At 37.6% G+C, this 12,678-nt stretch overlaps 1 long non-coding RNA gene across 1 annotated transcript; it reads left to right on the top strand.

The window, feature by feature from the left end:
• Positions 1-11,037: 11,037 nt before the first annotated feature.
• On the top strand, positions 11,038-11,726 carry LOC135730344 (uncharacterized). The gene is made up of 2 exons (XR_010525953.1): positions 11,038-11,218; positions 11,311-11,726. It is a non-coding gene; the product is annotated as an uncharacterized lncRNA (long non-coding RNA).
• The last annotated feature ends 952 nt before the right edge of the window (positions 11,727-12,678 follow it).

Raw genomic sequence — 12,678 nt, 5'->3', positions numbered from 1 at the left:
GCATAAAGCAGAGACCAATTGAAACGGTCAACAGAGCCAATGGAGATATTTGTTAGCAGGCCGGTATAAAGGACTTTAACATCTTTACAACACCGGCACATTTCTCTCCTGTCCTCTCCGCTCGAAGCTGCTTTGCACCATTGACGATCGTTTCCCAGAGGGAATAAAACTTAATGGGCGGAGAATTTGAGAATTTTAAGTCTCGGGGTGAAAGCTGAAATGTCAAATCGAGTGAATGCAAGAATCTGTGATTGAAGGTGATCAAACTGGCGCTACAAAGCCGAGGGTTTTTGATGGATGCACGCGGTATAATAAAATGTAATAGATGAAACGCCATACTGGAGATGGAGGAATACATAACCATTCATCACCAACATGCGGCCAGTGCTTTTAACTTCACTGCAGTGTACTTCTGCTTTAAGATCCTTCATCTTACGGCCCGGTTGCTGAATGAAATGTATTTATCTGGTGTTTTTTTATAGTGGAATGACTGAAGGACAAAAAAATAAAATATTTAATATGGACAAAGTGGAAGAGAAAATTGAACAGAATGTGTGTTTATAGGCACATTAACTCTCACACTATTACTAATATAAGCACTCGATATGCTTTTTATTTTGTAAATATGCTTCTCAACCCCAGATTTATCTGACAGGTGTAAGTAAGTGAAACACACAAAATAAGAGACATTCAGACATGGGAAAGAAAAGGAATTTTACGCTTTATAACTGTTGAATAGACAAAACGAAATATTTCAGCATCATTTCTAAGATACAGGGAAACACAGTCGAACGCTTAAAATAATCACAACCTTTGCGTCAGAACAGAAATCGGGCGCTTTGCTCGATGGACGCAAATATTGAGGGGCTCGGAGGAACTTAAAACAAAAAAGTATATACTAGTCATCGTCTTTTTTCCACATAAATACTGGTATAAAAACATTTGGTTGAAAAATCACTGTAGTACTCATAATTGGTGCGCTGGCGTTCGACGCAGAATCCCAGCAAACAGATGCATCAAACATATGTTGCAATTATTGAAAATCGCAAAGGAAAGTAAAAAGACCAAATCTTTGAAACAAATGTTTTCGAACAGCAGGCTAATATTCTAACGCAGCCGTCTTCCATTTATCTGAAATTCTCCCTTTATCTCGGTTTAACGCACCCGCGCTGACACACGCAGACGCAGACACACTTTCTCTTGGATTGAAGATAAGGCTCCTCTTCTAGGTAACAACACTGTGTTTCTGTAGAAGCAAAGACATCTTTCGTTTTTAATTTATACAATATGTACAAGACGAGTCCGGTTGAGGAAGAGTTTCACTGTACAGTGTCTATAAGTCCTTCCTTCTGTCTTCTTTATTTTTACAGTTCCAGCTGGAATGTGGGTTGTCCGTGTCATGGGTCACGCGGGTCTTTCTGAAGTATAGTGGGACGTCCAATAGATGTTCTTCAGGACAAAGCGTGGAAGCGATGATGATGATGATGATGATGACAATACAGATCTGAGTTCAGTATGGGTATCAGACAACACCATCTCATTGCAATTTGTGCGTATTTACAAGATGGCTAATTCGTACGACCAGACATTTGTACGTTTTTTATACAATTTGCTTTCACCCATATGATGTTGGGGTTAGGGCTGGGGTATCATTATTGTTTTTTTCTAATAATCGTACATTTTACTTCATACGAATTAGCCATCTCTTAAAAAATACGTATTCCCGTTGAATCAGGCTGGTCAGAGGTGTATAATACTTAAGTATTTTAGTTACATTTGCCAAGCATCTGTGCTTTATCAGAGTGCTTGTCTTGGGAAAAAAATGTACTTTTCTTTACTAAAAAAATTTCACTACATTCTAAAGCATATAATCATACTGTGTATTCATTATATATTGCATATTAAAATTGATTTAATGCCTAATTACATAAAAATTGTGTACTTCTACTTTCTTAAGTAAAAGTTCAAAACATTACTAGATATTTAATGTACTTAAATATTAAATATAAAACAAAAACTTGAAATTATGAAATGTAGTGAAGTAAAAATTATAATAATGTGTTTTGGAATGTATGTTTTCCAAAGAAAAACACTAATAAAATACGATTAAATGAAAATTAAAAAGTACAAATACTTAAGTACTATACAACTCTGAGGCTGGTATCAGAACACATATACGTTATCTACATTTTTAGGCTTCAAAACAAAGTTGGGTCATTTCTTTTACAGAGTACATATTCACACTGTGCATCATAGGCAGTGTTGGGGGTAACGCATTACAAGTAACGTGCATTAAGTAGTAATATTACTTTTCTGAAGTAACGGGTAAAGCATTACTTTTTAAATGTACACATTAATATTGAGTTACTTTTTCAAAAAGGTAATACAAGTACAAAATTATATCAATGCAAACACGCCTGTGTGGGAACCGTTTGAGTCAGAAACTGAGATGGCAGGCCAGAGCTCGACATTTTTGTGATGAAACAACAAAACACAGTCATAAAAACACCTGCAAGGCCTGAAAGTGATCAAGGCTCAGCCAAGAAAAAGTAATGCAAAAGTAACTAAAAAGTAATGTAAGCATTACTTTACATGAAAAGTAACTAAGTAACGCATTTAGTTACTTTTTTGAGGAGTAACTTAATATTGTAATGCATTACTTTTAAAAGTAACTTTTCCCAACACTGGCCATATGACCCCTTTAAGTCTACCGTTTTGTAGAAATACTTAAATAACAATACAAGCACATTCATTTTAGTTACATCATCAAGTACTGTGTAATAGAAATGACCCATCTGTTCATAAATCATAAAGGATGGAAATTCAATATATAATACACATTATTTCTACGTTTTTTATGATTAGTGTAAGATTTTAGTAAATGACGCACCAGTTAAAAATAAAGAGATGCATTCATATCATTAGGGGCACGGTCAATATAAGCAAGAATACTTTTTTTTTTTTTTTTAATTTACAATTCAAATTCTCCACCTCACCTTGAATTTGGGCAGTTTTATATAAAGCAATAATAGCTGACTTCACGGGCCAGAGGGCCTTTTGATAGGCCTTATCAGAGAACCAGACGATAAAAAGATTTTCTGCTCGGATACACTTACTGCTCTGCCTCTCATTTCCATTAATGGGATATTATTTTACGTTTATAAGAACATCATGTACACACGTCTGAATTGTTTGAGCACTGTTGAGTCAATAAAGCTCCTGATTTTAATTATTATAAACGTTTTGGCTCTCAAACACTTCAAGGATGATTCCACAAAGCATGTAGGATAAAAAAATCAGCAAATGTTTTTCAATGTTACATTTTTCCAAATCGATTTCAGAACACATGAATGACTTCTGGAAAATACAAACCCAAAAGCGTTTTGACCCAGTTCATGACAGTCCATTCATTCCTCAGAAGACATCTGGGACTTCACAGTCCACACGAGTCACACTGCCCCATATATCTCGGTTTCTTATCTGGTTTAGGTTGGTGTCGGGTGGGCCGTACGCCCTGTGGGGACATTCGTAGAGGAGAACGGGGGACGTCAGGCGTGTCCGTGTGTGGCTCACTGTGGTAGGGGACGCATGTCTGACAGAGGGGCTGCAGGCACGGAAGGAAGAAGGCCGGCTGAAGGGACGCTGCATCGTTCTCGTGCCCCCACCCCCTCGAGGGACCGGGACGACGGCTCGAACCCCCTGTTCATGTGTAGGGTTTGGTGAGCCTGGCAGTAGTCCACAATGGGCTGCTCGTATCTGTAGAACGCCAATGTGCCCATCTGTGGAGGGGCCTGTGGGAGAGAGAGAGAGAGAGAGAGAGAGAGAGAGAGAGAGAGAGAGAGAGAGAGAGAGAGAGAGAGAGAGAGAGAGAGAGAGAGAGAGAGAGAGATGGTTAGCATCATTCCTCATAAGATTTTCTTTAGGACCAAGGACACCCACACTAGACTTTATGATGCATCAGAGAAATTTTAATGAGTGTGGTGTGTCGCCAGAACGTAGAAGAAAAATGCAAGGTTTTAAGAACGCGATGCTCCATCATGCAACAATGAGGTGAGACTTTAACTGTTGCTGTAATGCTGTTTAATGTGGCCATCTGATATTTAAACATTCACATGGGACAGAAGCATTAACGGTTGACGGAAGGCTTGTCTGAAGCATGGCCAACAGCCAATCACATTGGCCGCTATACACGCTCCGGTCTTCAATAAACGTAATTGGCTGGCTCTGCCTAGGAAATTAGCATAAGGCGATCTGATTGGCTGACGCATGCGTTGCCGCTTGAAAAGTTGAGAAATGTTCAACTTCTGCCGTGAGCAATGGCAGTGACACGGCGCCGACAGATCCACATTTCAGTGCGGCAACGCATGACGTCACCCATTAAAAGTGAATGGGAAGCGGCAACGCTTACGCCGCGTGAATCAGTTATATGGGTACACTTTTTTGTTGATTTTGTCATTGTTATAGCTCCTCTATATAGCTATATACTCCTCTTATCCTCTTAGAGGCGGCAAGCGCAGGTGATTTACATGTCAATGCAAAGACACGATTACACGCGGAATATTACCCTGCGGCGCAGTACACGCAGTAAGCGCGGCGCGAATGGTGGGGATATTTAAACGATGACGTTCTTTTAATTTTATTCGTTGACCGGTCAACACATGATTTACTCTGCGCTAGCGTCACCTGTGCTTCACCGCAGTCACACAGACATCGCTTGAATCACCTGCAGCTTGAACTGAAGGTCAGCAAACATGACTTTGGTAGAAACAGAAACTGATATAGATAATGCCCCGTCATCTTTTAAGTCCAACGTCTGGCAGCATTTTGTTTTCATATCACTCGACGGGAATCTTAATCCATCGAACGGACGCGTGCACGCACCAAAGCATGTCGAGATGTGCGCAGCTTTATACAAAAGTCAAGGTGATGCCACGCGATTGAGATATATTATGAAAACATGACAAAACTAAAGTAAGTTCCTAAATAATATGATAATCTTATTTTGACTCGATCACTATTGACTCCTGTAGATGGACATTAGAAATGTTTTGTGCAAAGCAGGGAAAGGGAAGCAGAAATAAGAGATGATGACTTTAAGGGAGTTTAATCCTCACCCAGTCAGATCTCAAACATTAGAGGAAAAATCTCAAGTAAACCTTTGTCAAGTCTATAGAATTTAATTGTTATATATTCAGATATTAAATTAATATTTAGTGTATAGCTGTAGGACACAGTTGGCAAAAACTATGACAGATTATTTTAATATAGCAGTCATAAAATGAAGGGTTACTTAAAATAGTGTTATTGTAAAAATATTCTTGTAAAAAATAAGTTATTAATCATTGTTATAATTGTATAATGTAAAATACAAATGTGCAAGAAAATATGTTCATTTCCAAACCTTTTATGCCATTTATGCCTCCAAACATGTTAACAATGTTCATGTTAAGTATAATGAACATTTTACTTAAATATTTTTAAATACATGTAGGAATAGTGGATTAAGCAAAGAGCATTGTATAGAAGTGTTAGGCTTTCAAAAAAGTCAGAAAAAATAGAGGGCCTGTGCCCCGGTAGAGCTTTATATCTAACAACGCCCCTTGCTTAGTCCCTAAATTCTAATTTTATGTAAAATTTCCCTTTTTTCAGTGACTGACCTGCACTACAGAAGGTTCAGTAAAGCCTTAAAATGTTTAAATTCTTTATTGAGTTTTATGTACAACAAAAAAGTTACTGAAATTGTTAACAAAAAACCGCGATGTGTATCGTATCGTGAGCCAAGCATCGAGATACAGATCGAACCGTGAGGTTAGTGTATCGTTACACCCCTAATATCCACCAAACTTTTCACAAGCCTTCAGACTGGTCTGAAGATTTATACTAAATCTTTTCTAAGGGATAAGACTTACAGAATCGTTAAACTCCCAGGGACTTTGGCGGGTCTGAGGATTTTATAGGAACATGTGGTTTACCATATTTGGAAGAGGCTGGAAGGCTCTGTTAGACCTCGAAATAAGGTGTAACATGTACCTCGGGGGTGCAAATGCTGCCCAAAATTGCACTATAGGGATAATATGGTGAAGTGAACTCCAATGAAATAATGTTTATTCTACTATTGTAAATTGTTTATAATTATATAATTCATTCTGGCAAAGGGCTCTGTTGTTGATGAGTATCATCATTGACAGCTGCCTAGCCACTCCCTAGCAACCAACGAGAGTACCCTAGTAACAGTTTGGCAAGACCTGTATCTCTGCATCAGAAAATTGTGGAGACATTAGGGTTGGTTTACATCATTCATATAGGCAAGAAAAGAGAGCAACCTGATGAGTCAGATTACAGTCAGGCAGATCCGCGTGCACGCTTAGCCGAGGCTAATTTAACTCTTTCACCGCCAGCGTTTTTTAAAAAAGTTGCCAGCCAGCGCCAGCGTTTTTCATGATTTTCACCAAAGTTTAATGCCTTCCAGAAAATGTTCTTCTTTAAATATATAAACATACAATATACCAAATGAAAGAACAGACCCTCTGCTTTCAAACAAAAAAACCGTTTCATCCTACCTTTTGTGGTTCTTTTGCAATCAGCTTTTGAATATGGGTAGGTTTTTGCAAAAACACCATATTTTGAGCAAAAAGCAGAGATAATTCCATTTTTGTGACGGACTTTTCATAGAGATCCCATTCAGAGCGATCTTTAAAACAGACACGGACATGCAGCAGCTTGCCATAGGGCAATACTTCCGGGTTTAAAAAGTTGGTGGATAATAGCGGTATTGCGGAAAGACGGAAAATCTCGTAATTGGCGGGGAAGCGTTTTCTCTTAATTGACGAGATATCTCGTCAATGGTGGGGAAAGAGTTAAAGATAATTTTGACCCATACAATGTATTTTGGGATATTGCTATAAATATACCCAGTTTTGTGATCCAGGGTCGTGAGGGTTTTTGATTGGCTGATATACCGATATTGAGAAAGCACTCTTGGGAAATATTTTATGATTTGTATTATAGCCCTTATATTTGAACACATTTTTTGTATTCATTCATTTGTAGTGATAGATATTGGCTGATATTTGCATTTGTTCAATTGCCGTCATTGGCTGATAAATCTTTTTAAACGACCAACAAATCTTTATGTTCCTTGAATTTGTTGTTGCTAATTAAAAGACATTCAGATGTAAAGTCAATGTATGACAGACATTAAAATAACCAATCATTATTCACTTTTTAAGGAGATGTTACAGTGTAACAGCTAGTTTAGTATCAAACAGCTTGTTAAACAGTTAGTATAACATCACCGTGAGGTCTCAAATCTGTAGTACATACTCCATGTCTGGTAAATATTTAAACGGGAATTTACGCATAGGGAATGTTTATATATAGTTTTACCAATTTTCAGTTTGTCTCTGATTTACTGTAATTACCTACCCAGTCTCACGAAATTATGTACCTATAGTCACGTAATTTTTTTTTCGTGATACTGTCACGAATTTCCGCGTTTATTCGTGACTGTATCACGAATTTATGTTTGTGTGTCATTGTCACGTATTGGTTACTCAACTGCTTTTTCCTATTTTCAAACCATTGTCGCTTCGGTTTAGGGTTAGATTTGGTGTTTGCGTTAGAATGTATTGGTTTATAAAAAAAAATTCGGATTTATTTTTTTATCTTTTCAGATTTTTAAACCATTGTCACCTGGCGTTAGGGTTGGAGTTGGGTTTGGGTAAGGATGTCATTTTATGTAAATCTAACCCTAAACCGAAGCGACAATGGTAAAACCATAGGACAAAACAGTTGAGTAACCAATATGTGACAATGATGATCACGAAAAAACGCTCGAAATGTTTGCTTGAATTTGACATTATGATGAAACCAGTTTTCAACAGTGGTGCATTCAAACTACACTGTCTAATTCATTCACAGACTGTGCAGCTGGCTTTGCCCTGATGTGCATTTTATCGGCATCATGTCCAAAAGAAAGCACTGCAGAGGAATAAAGCGTTCCTAAAGTGTGTGAAATGTACTTTCAGTTGACTACAAATAACTTCCCTCTTCTCATAAGAGACCCATGAGCTCCGCAATCAACCCCATAAATACGTTCTTGATTTCAGCAACAGGCCAATCAAAAGTTTAACACACAGCAAATGGAATGAGATTGCCGAGCCGGCCACCGGCTCACTCCTTTTAACGGTGCCAACACAACCGCTATTTGCAAATAACAGGAAATTTGTCGGCCAGGTAGAGAATAGTATGGAATGCTAATGTTATTCATGCCGTAAAGAAAAAAAAAGATATGGTTTTAGCATCACATTGAAAACATTTTTCCTTCCAACAACCTTCAGGAAAGATGACCCAAATTACTCCTTTGAAAATAATTGACTAGTAATTGGTACTTTTGCAAATGTGATTAAATCATTCTGTCTGTGGAACCCAGATGAAGCCAATTTTTTGTGCTTTAATATTAATATATTATTATATCTTTAATATTGCCTGAGTAAGGTCATGTCAAAGATTGAAATCAGTGTGAAATCCATTATTGAAATCAACAATAATTCATAAATTAATCGTGATTAATCGTTTGCAGAAAAAAAGTGTTTGTTTATATCTTGTTTACATCTTTGTCTACATATATGTTTGTGTACTGTGTATAAAAATGTATATATTTTAAAGAAATGTTTACATGTGTATATACATTTACACACACACACACACACACACACACACACACACACAAACCTTTATTTTGTATGTGATTAATCACGATTAATCTTTTGACAGCTGTACTTGCCACCATGATCTGAAAGCATTTCAAATGTTTATGGGTAATTGAAAAATACTACTTTAGAAACTAAAGAGAAATGCACATCAGGTCTGCTGTTCCCTTTGCACTTGTTTGACATTGAACATTAGTGTTTGTGAGATGAACGCTGGCTCGGGGTTGGGGGTTAAACTTCAATCCCATTTACATTTATGGAAAATTGATTGGTTAGCTGCATGCAGAATGATCGCTTGGGTGGTCCATTAAAAACAAAAATTGGATTGACAAGGCCGTACGATTGGGGTTTGTAACCAGCAGAGGTTGATCTCTACAATGTTAAGTTCCTGTTTTCTGATGAGTTCACAGTCGTTCTTAATGCAACAGAAGATTAAAGCAACCTCAAGGACTTAACACATTCACACCTATGCAAACACTGTGACTCCTTGCTAAATGCACAAGAGCCTGGCGACGTTCAAAAGGCACGCTAAAGCCCACGAGAACCTGTTAAAGCCTGTTTATTAAACAGACAGAATGCAATGATAATTGAGTCACGTAACAGGACGTGCAAAAACTGAATATTATCAAGAGACGTTTAAGACGCTACTCGAAGTCTTACAATCTTCTTCTCCCATCATAATCGTAAACATGCAAAAAGTGCCAATTTGTTCAACGCCATAAAGCCCATAAGCTCATTTAAATGCTGCTAAAACAAAATTATTGCTACTTTTTTACATAATGAATTAGTTAAAGTGAGTAAAGAAGTCATTCCTCTGGTCCTTGTTGTGGACCCCCTGCTAAATAAATGAGCTGCTGTTAATTCATTTAAAGTGTACAGTTACCCCCAAAAGTATTTGTACAGTCCAAGGCTGTTTTTACAATGTGCCTAATTCATATTCAAATTATCATTTTTGTATGAATAGGGGTAGGGTTTCGTTATTTTTTAAGATTAACGTATGTTTTGGTTTGATTCACTTCGTACAAATTCATACAAATTGTCCAATTTGTAAAATACGTACAAATTCTCGTGAGATCAGGCCGGACAGTCATACTTCTTTTTAAAGACAAGCATACTTGTTAAACCAAACATTTCACAAACATCTTGGCATGCCATTTATCATTTAAACACTCTTCTGAACACTTCCTTAAATGACTTTAATAAGCATGTCTCGCCGTCATTGCAACTGGGAGGCAGCGTCCATATTTAATCTGACAAGCTTTCATTGTAAATTGATGCGTCTTCTGTTGAGTTATGCGGCACAATCCAATTGCAGGCGGATTGAACATGCAGAACGTCTCTGGACAATAAGTCTCAACCCTTTAATGTTTGCATGGTAATGTCGTCCGTCTGTGGGTTTAAAGCAGTCACTTAAGATGCTTTACAGATGGTAAATGCGCAGCTAATCAATTGCCCCAGACTGCGATTCAGTCGTCTTCGCTACTGAAAGATGCCTTACGTCCATCTAAATGCTTCAATGGAAGTTCTTGTGATGTAATAGAGGGCATTAAAATGCATAATAAATGACAATAGTGTTAAGATCAGGACCTGTTCGGATTAGGACGGCTATCATTTGGTATGTTGCGCGTTAGGATACGCCGCTCCGATAATTGCGTTTCGCTTTTAGCGCGCTTGCATTTATCATTATTGCTTTCATCGCTGGTGTCGTGATCGGAGCTATTACCTTTTAAAGCGAGGTTTATTCGTTCCCTTAATAAACAAACAAGCTGCATAGTCCATTTAACACAAGCCTACCTGTTTATCTCCTGCATTATTGCGCCTTATTGCTGGGGTTGGCTTCTTTTAATACAGTCAGGAGTTAATATTACTTAATTAGCACATAATTATATACAATTCAAAGCAATGGAGAGCCAGAGGCTGGGACGGCAGAAGCCGAACTCACGGTATCAGCAAAATGGCAGTAATGCAATAAGTGGTCTTCACTTAATGGAGTCAAGCCCCCCATTTAAGAGAATAAGAGTAGTAGTATTCAAGCTCTCTCTCTCTCTCTCGAGATTGAGCACCAGACTGCATATAAATCAGATCTACAGAGTGTCCGGCCAACCACAGTCATGTTTATGAACAGCTGTGTGTCTGTGGTACAGTACATAGATATCATATAGAAGACTAGATGCCCTATTGGCCGCTGGGGACTGAGAAATACGGCGGCCATCTTAAACCGGTCGTTCTCCTAGTTTCGTTGCATGTCAGCAGATAAGATGTCAGAGCACTGTGGAGCATTTTCCTGTTCTAATCGGCGGACGATTGCAAATAGAGCCCGGAGGATTATTTTCACAAGTACTTTTTAACATCGGGGTACTATTGGTTGTATTTTGTGAATAGAATATTACCAGAAAATTGAGAAAGAGCCAGCTTATTGATTTTACTGTACTGAAATCGTAGCCAGCTAACGTTCGCTAGGCTATGTTTACTGCACCAGCCGCTGTTCACCCTGCAAGAAGAGTGGGGTAAAGTTAAGTAATAATTACAAGAGTTTCTCTGTTGTGAGTATTGTGTAAACCGCTATATAAATGTGTATTATTATTATTATTATTATAAGGTGCTGTGAGCTGCGTGATCCGCCGAGCTTTAAAAAGCTGAGATGTCAACAGGAACAGAGGATGTTTTCCTTCGTAGGGAGGACATTGAGGAGACTCGGTTTGGAATCGACAACTATCAGTCTGACTCGTTGTCATTGGTTGTGTCTGTGTTTTTAAAGATAAGGCTCCACCATGTTGCCAAACTCACCTCTCTTGAACTACAGAAAGGGAGCACGGGAAAGAAGCTCTGGACAGGGGTGTGTGTGCGCGTGCGTGCGTGCGCGCGCGCGCGTGTGAGTGTGTGGGGGGGTTTACAAATCATTTTAAATTGTTTCTTCACCATATTAAAAAGTCTTATTTTATTGCAACTATCTGTTTCTGCATCTTTGTCATATTTATAGTGTGTGATTTATAAAATATCTTATGTCCTACACCACATATTTTGATTTTGGACTCACTGTATATCTTATATCAGAATATTTTATTACTGTTTAGTGAATATTCATTCATTCCTACTATGAACATTAAGTGGCGCTGTCCACATTAGTGTTGGTAACACTAAGATTCTAAACCTAAATATTGACAAACTATATATTGTTGGAAAGCTCAAATAGTATAATTTTCATATTTCATTACCATTTGGGGAAAATTATGACACAGTGAGAGTCAGTTTCTAAAAATGTTACGGGCCCACAGGTAGGCCAAATTTGTTTTTGCATATAACACTAAAACCCTACTCTAAACCTAAAAAATCATGGCAAGCTATATATCATCGGAAAGCTCTCAGAATGTAGTTTTAATATTTCAAAATCTTTTTGCATGAATAATATTGCGGTGACAGTAATTTATTAGTTTGTGAGTATACAAGAGTACAAGAGTATGTGGCAAAATCTAGTGGCAGTTGTTGGTAAAACCATTAAAATTGTGACCCAAACATCATTTTTTTGTGATTTGGATCACAACTACTTGAGACATATTGCTTCATGTTAACATTATTTATTGTGTGAAACATTAACTTTTATGTCATTTTATTTATAAATTAATATGTTACTGCATAATTTGATATATTAAAATAAAGGTAAACGGCTATAAAAGTATTTATATTTAATATTTTTACGTTCCAACTCATTTGTGAAAAACCCTAAATTGTCTTCTTTAAAACAAGACCAAGATTAGGTTTCTAGCCCAAAGAATCCCAGAGAAATATTCATTTAAAGATGGACATCACATTGTCACCCCCACTCAAACGGGATTTGCGGCACATAAAGGGTTAAAATATGCCGAACCATGTGTCTTATATCATAGCTCCATGAATGACCTTTGCAGCAAAAAAACCCGCGTGAAAATCTGTTCGGTATTCACTGAGATATGATTAATTAAATGCGCTG

This window comes from Paramisgurnus dabryanus, chromosome 11 (genome assembly GCF_030506205.2).
Source record: "Paramisgurnus dabryanus chromosome 11, PD_genome_1.1, whole genome shotgun sequence".
NCBI classification, from domain to species: Eukaryota; Metazoa; Chordata; class Actinopteri; order Cypriniformes; family Cobitidae; genus Paramisgurnus; species Paramisgurnus dabryanus.
The sequence above is the reverse complement of the archived record's forward strand: the minus strand, read 5'-3'. Positions and strand labels throughout refer to the sequence as shown.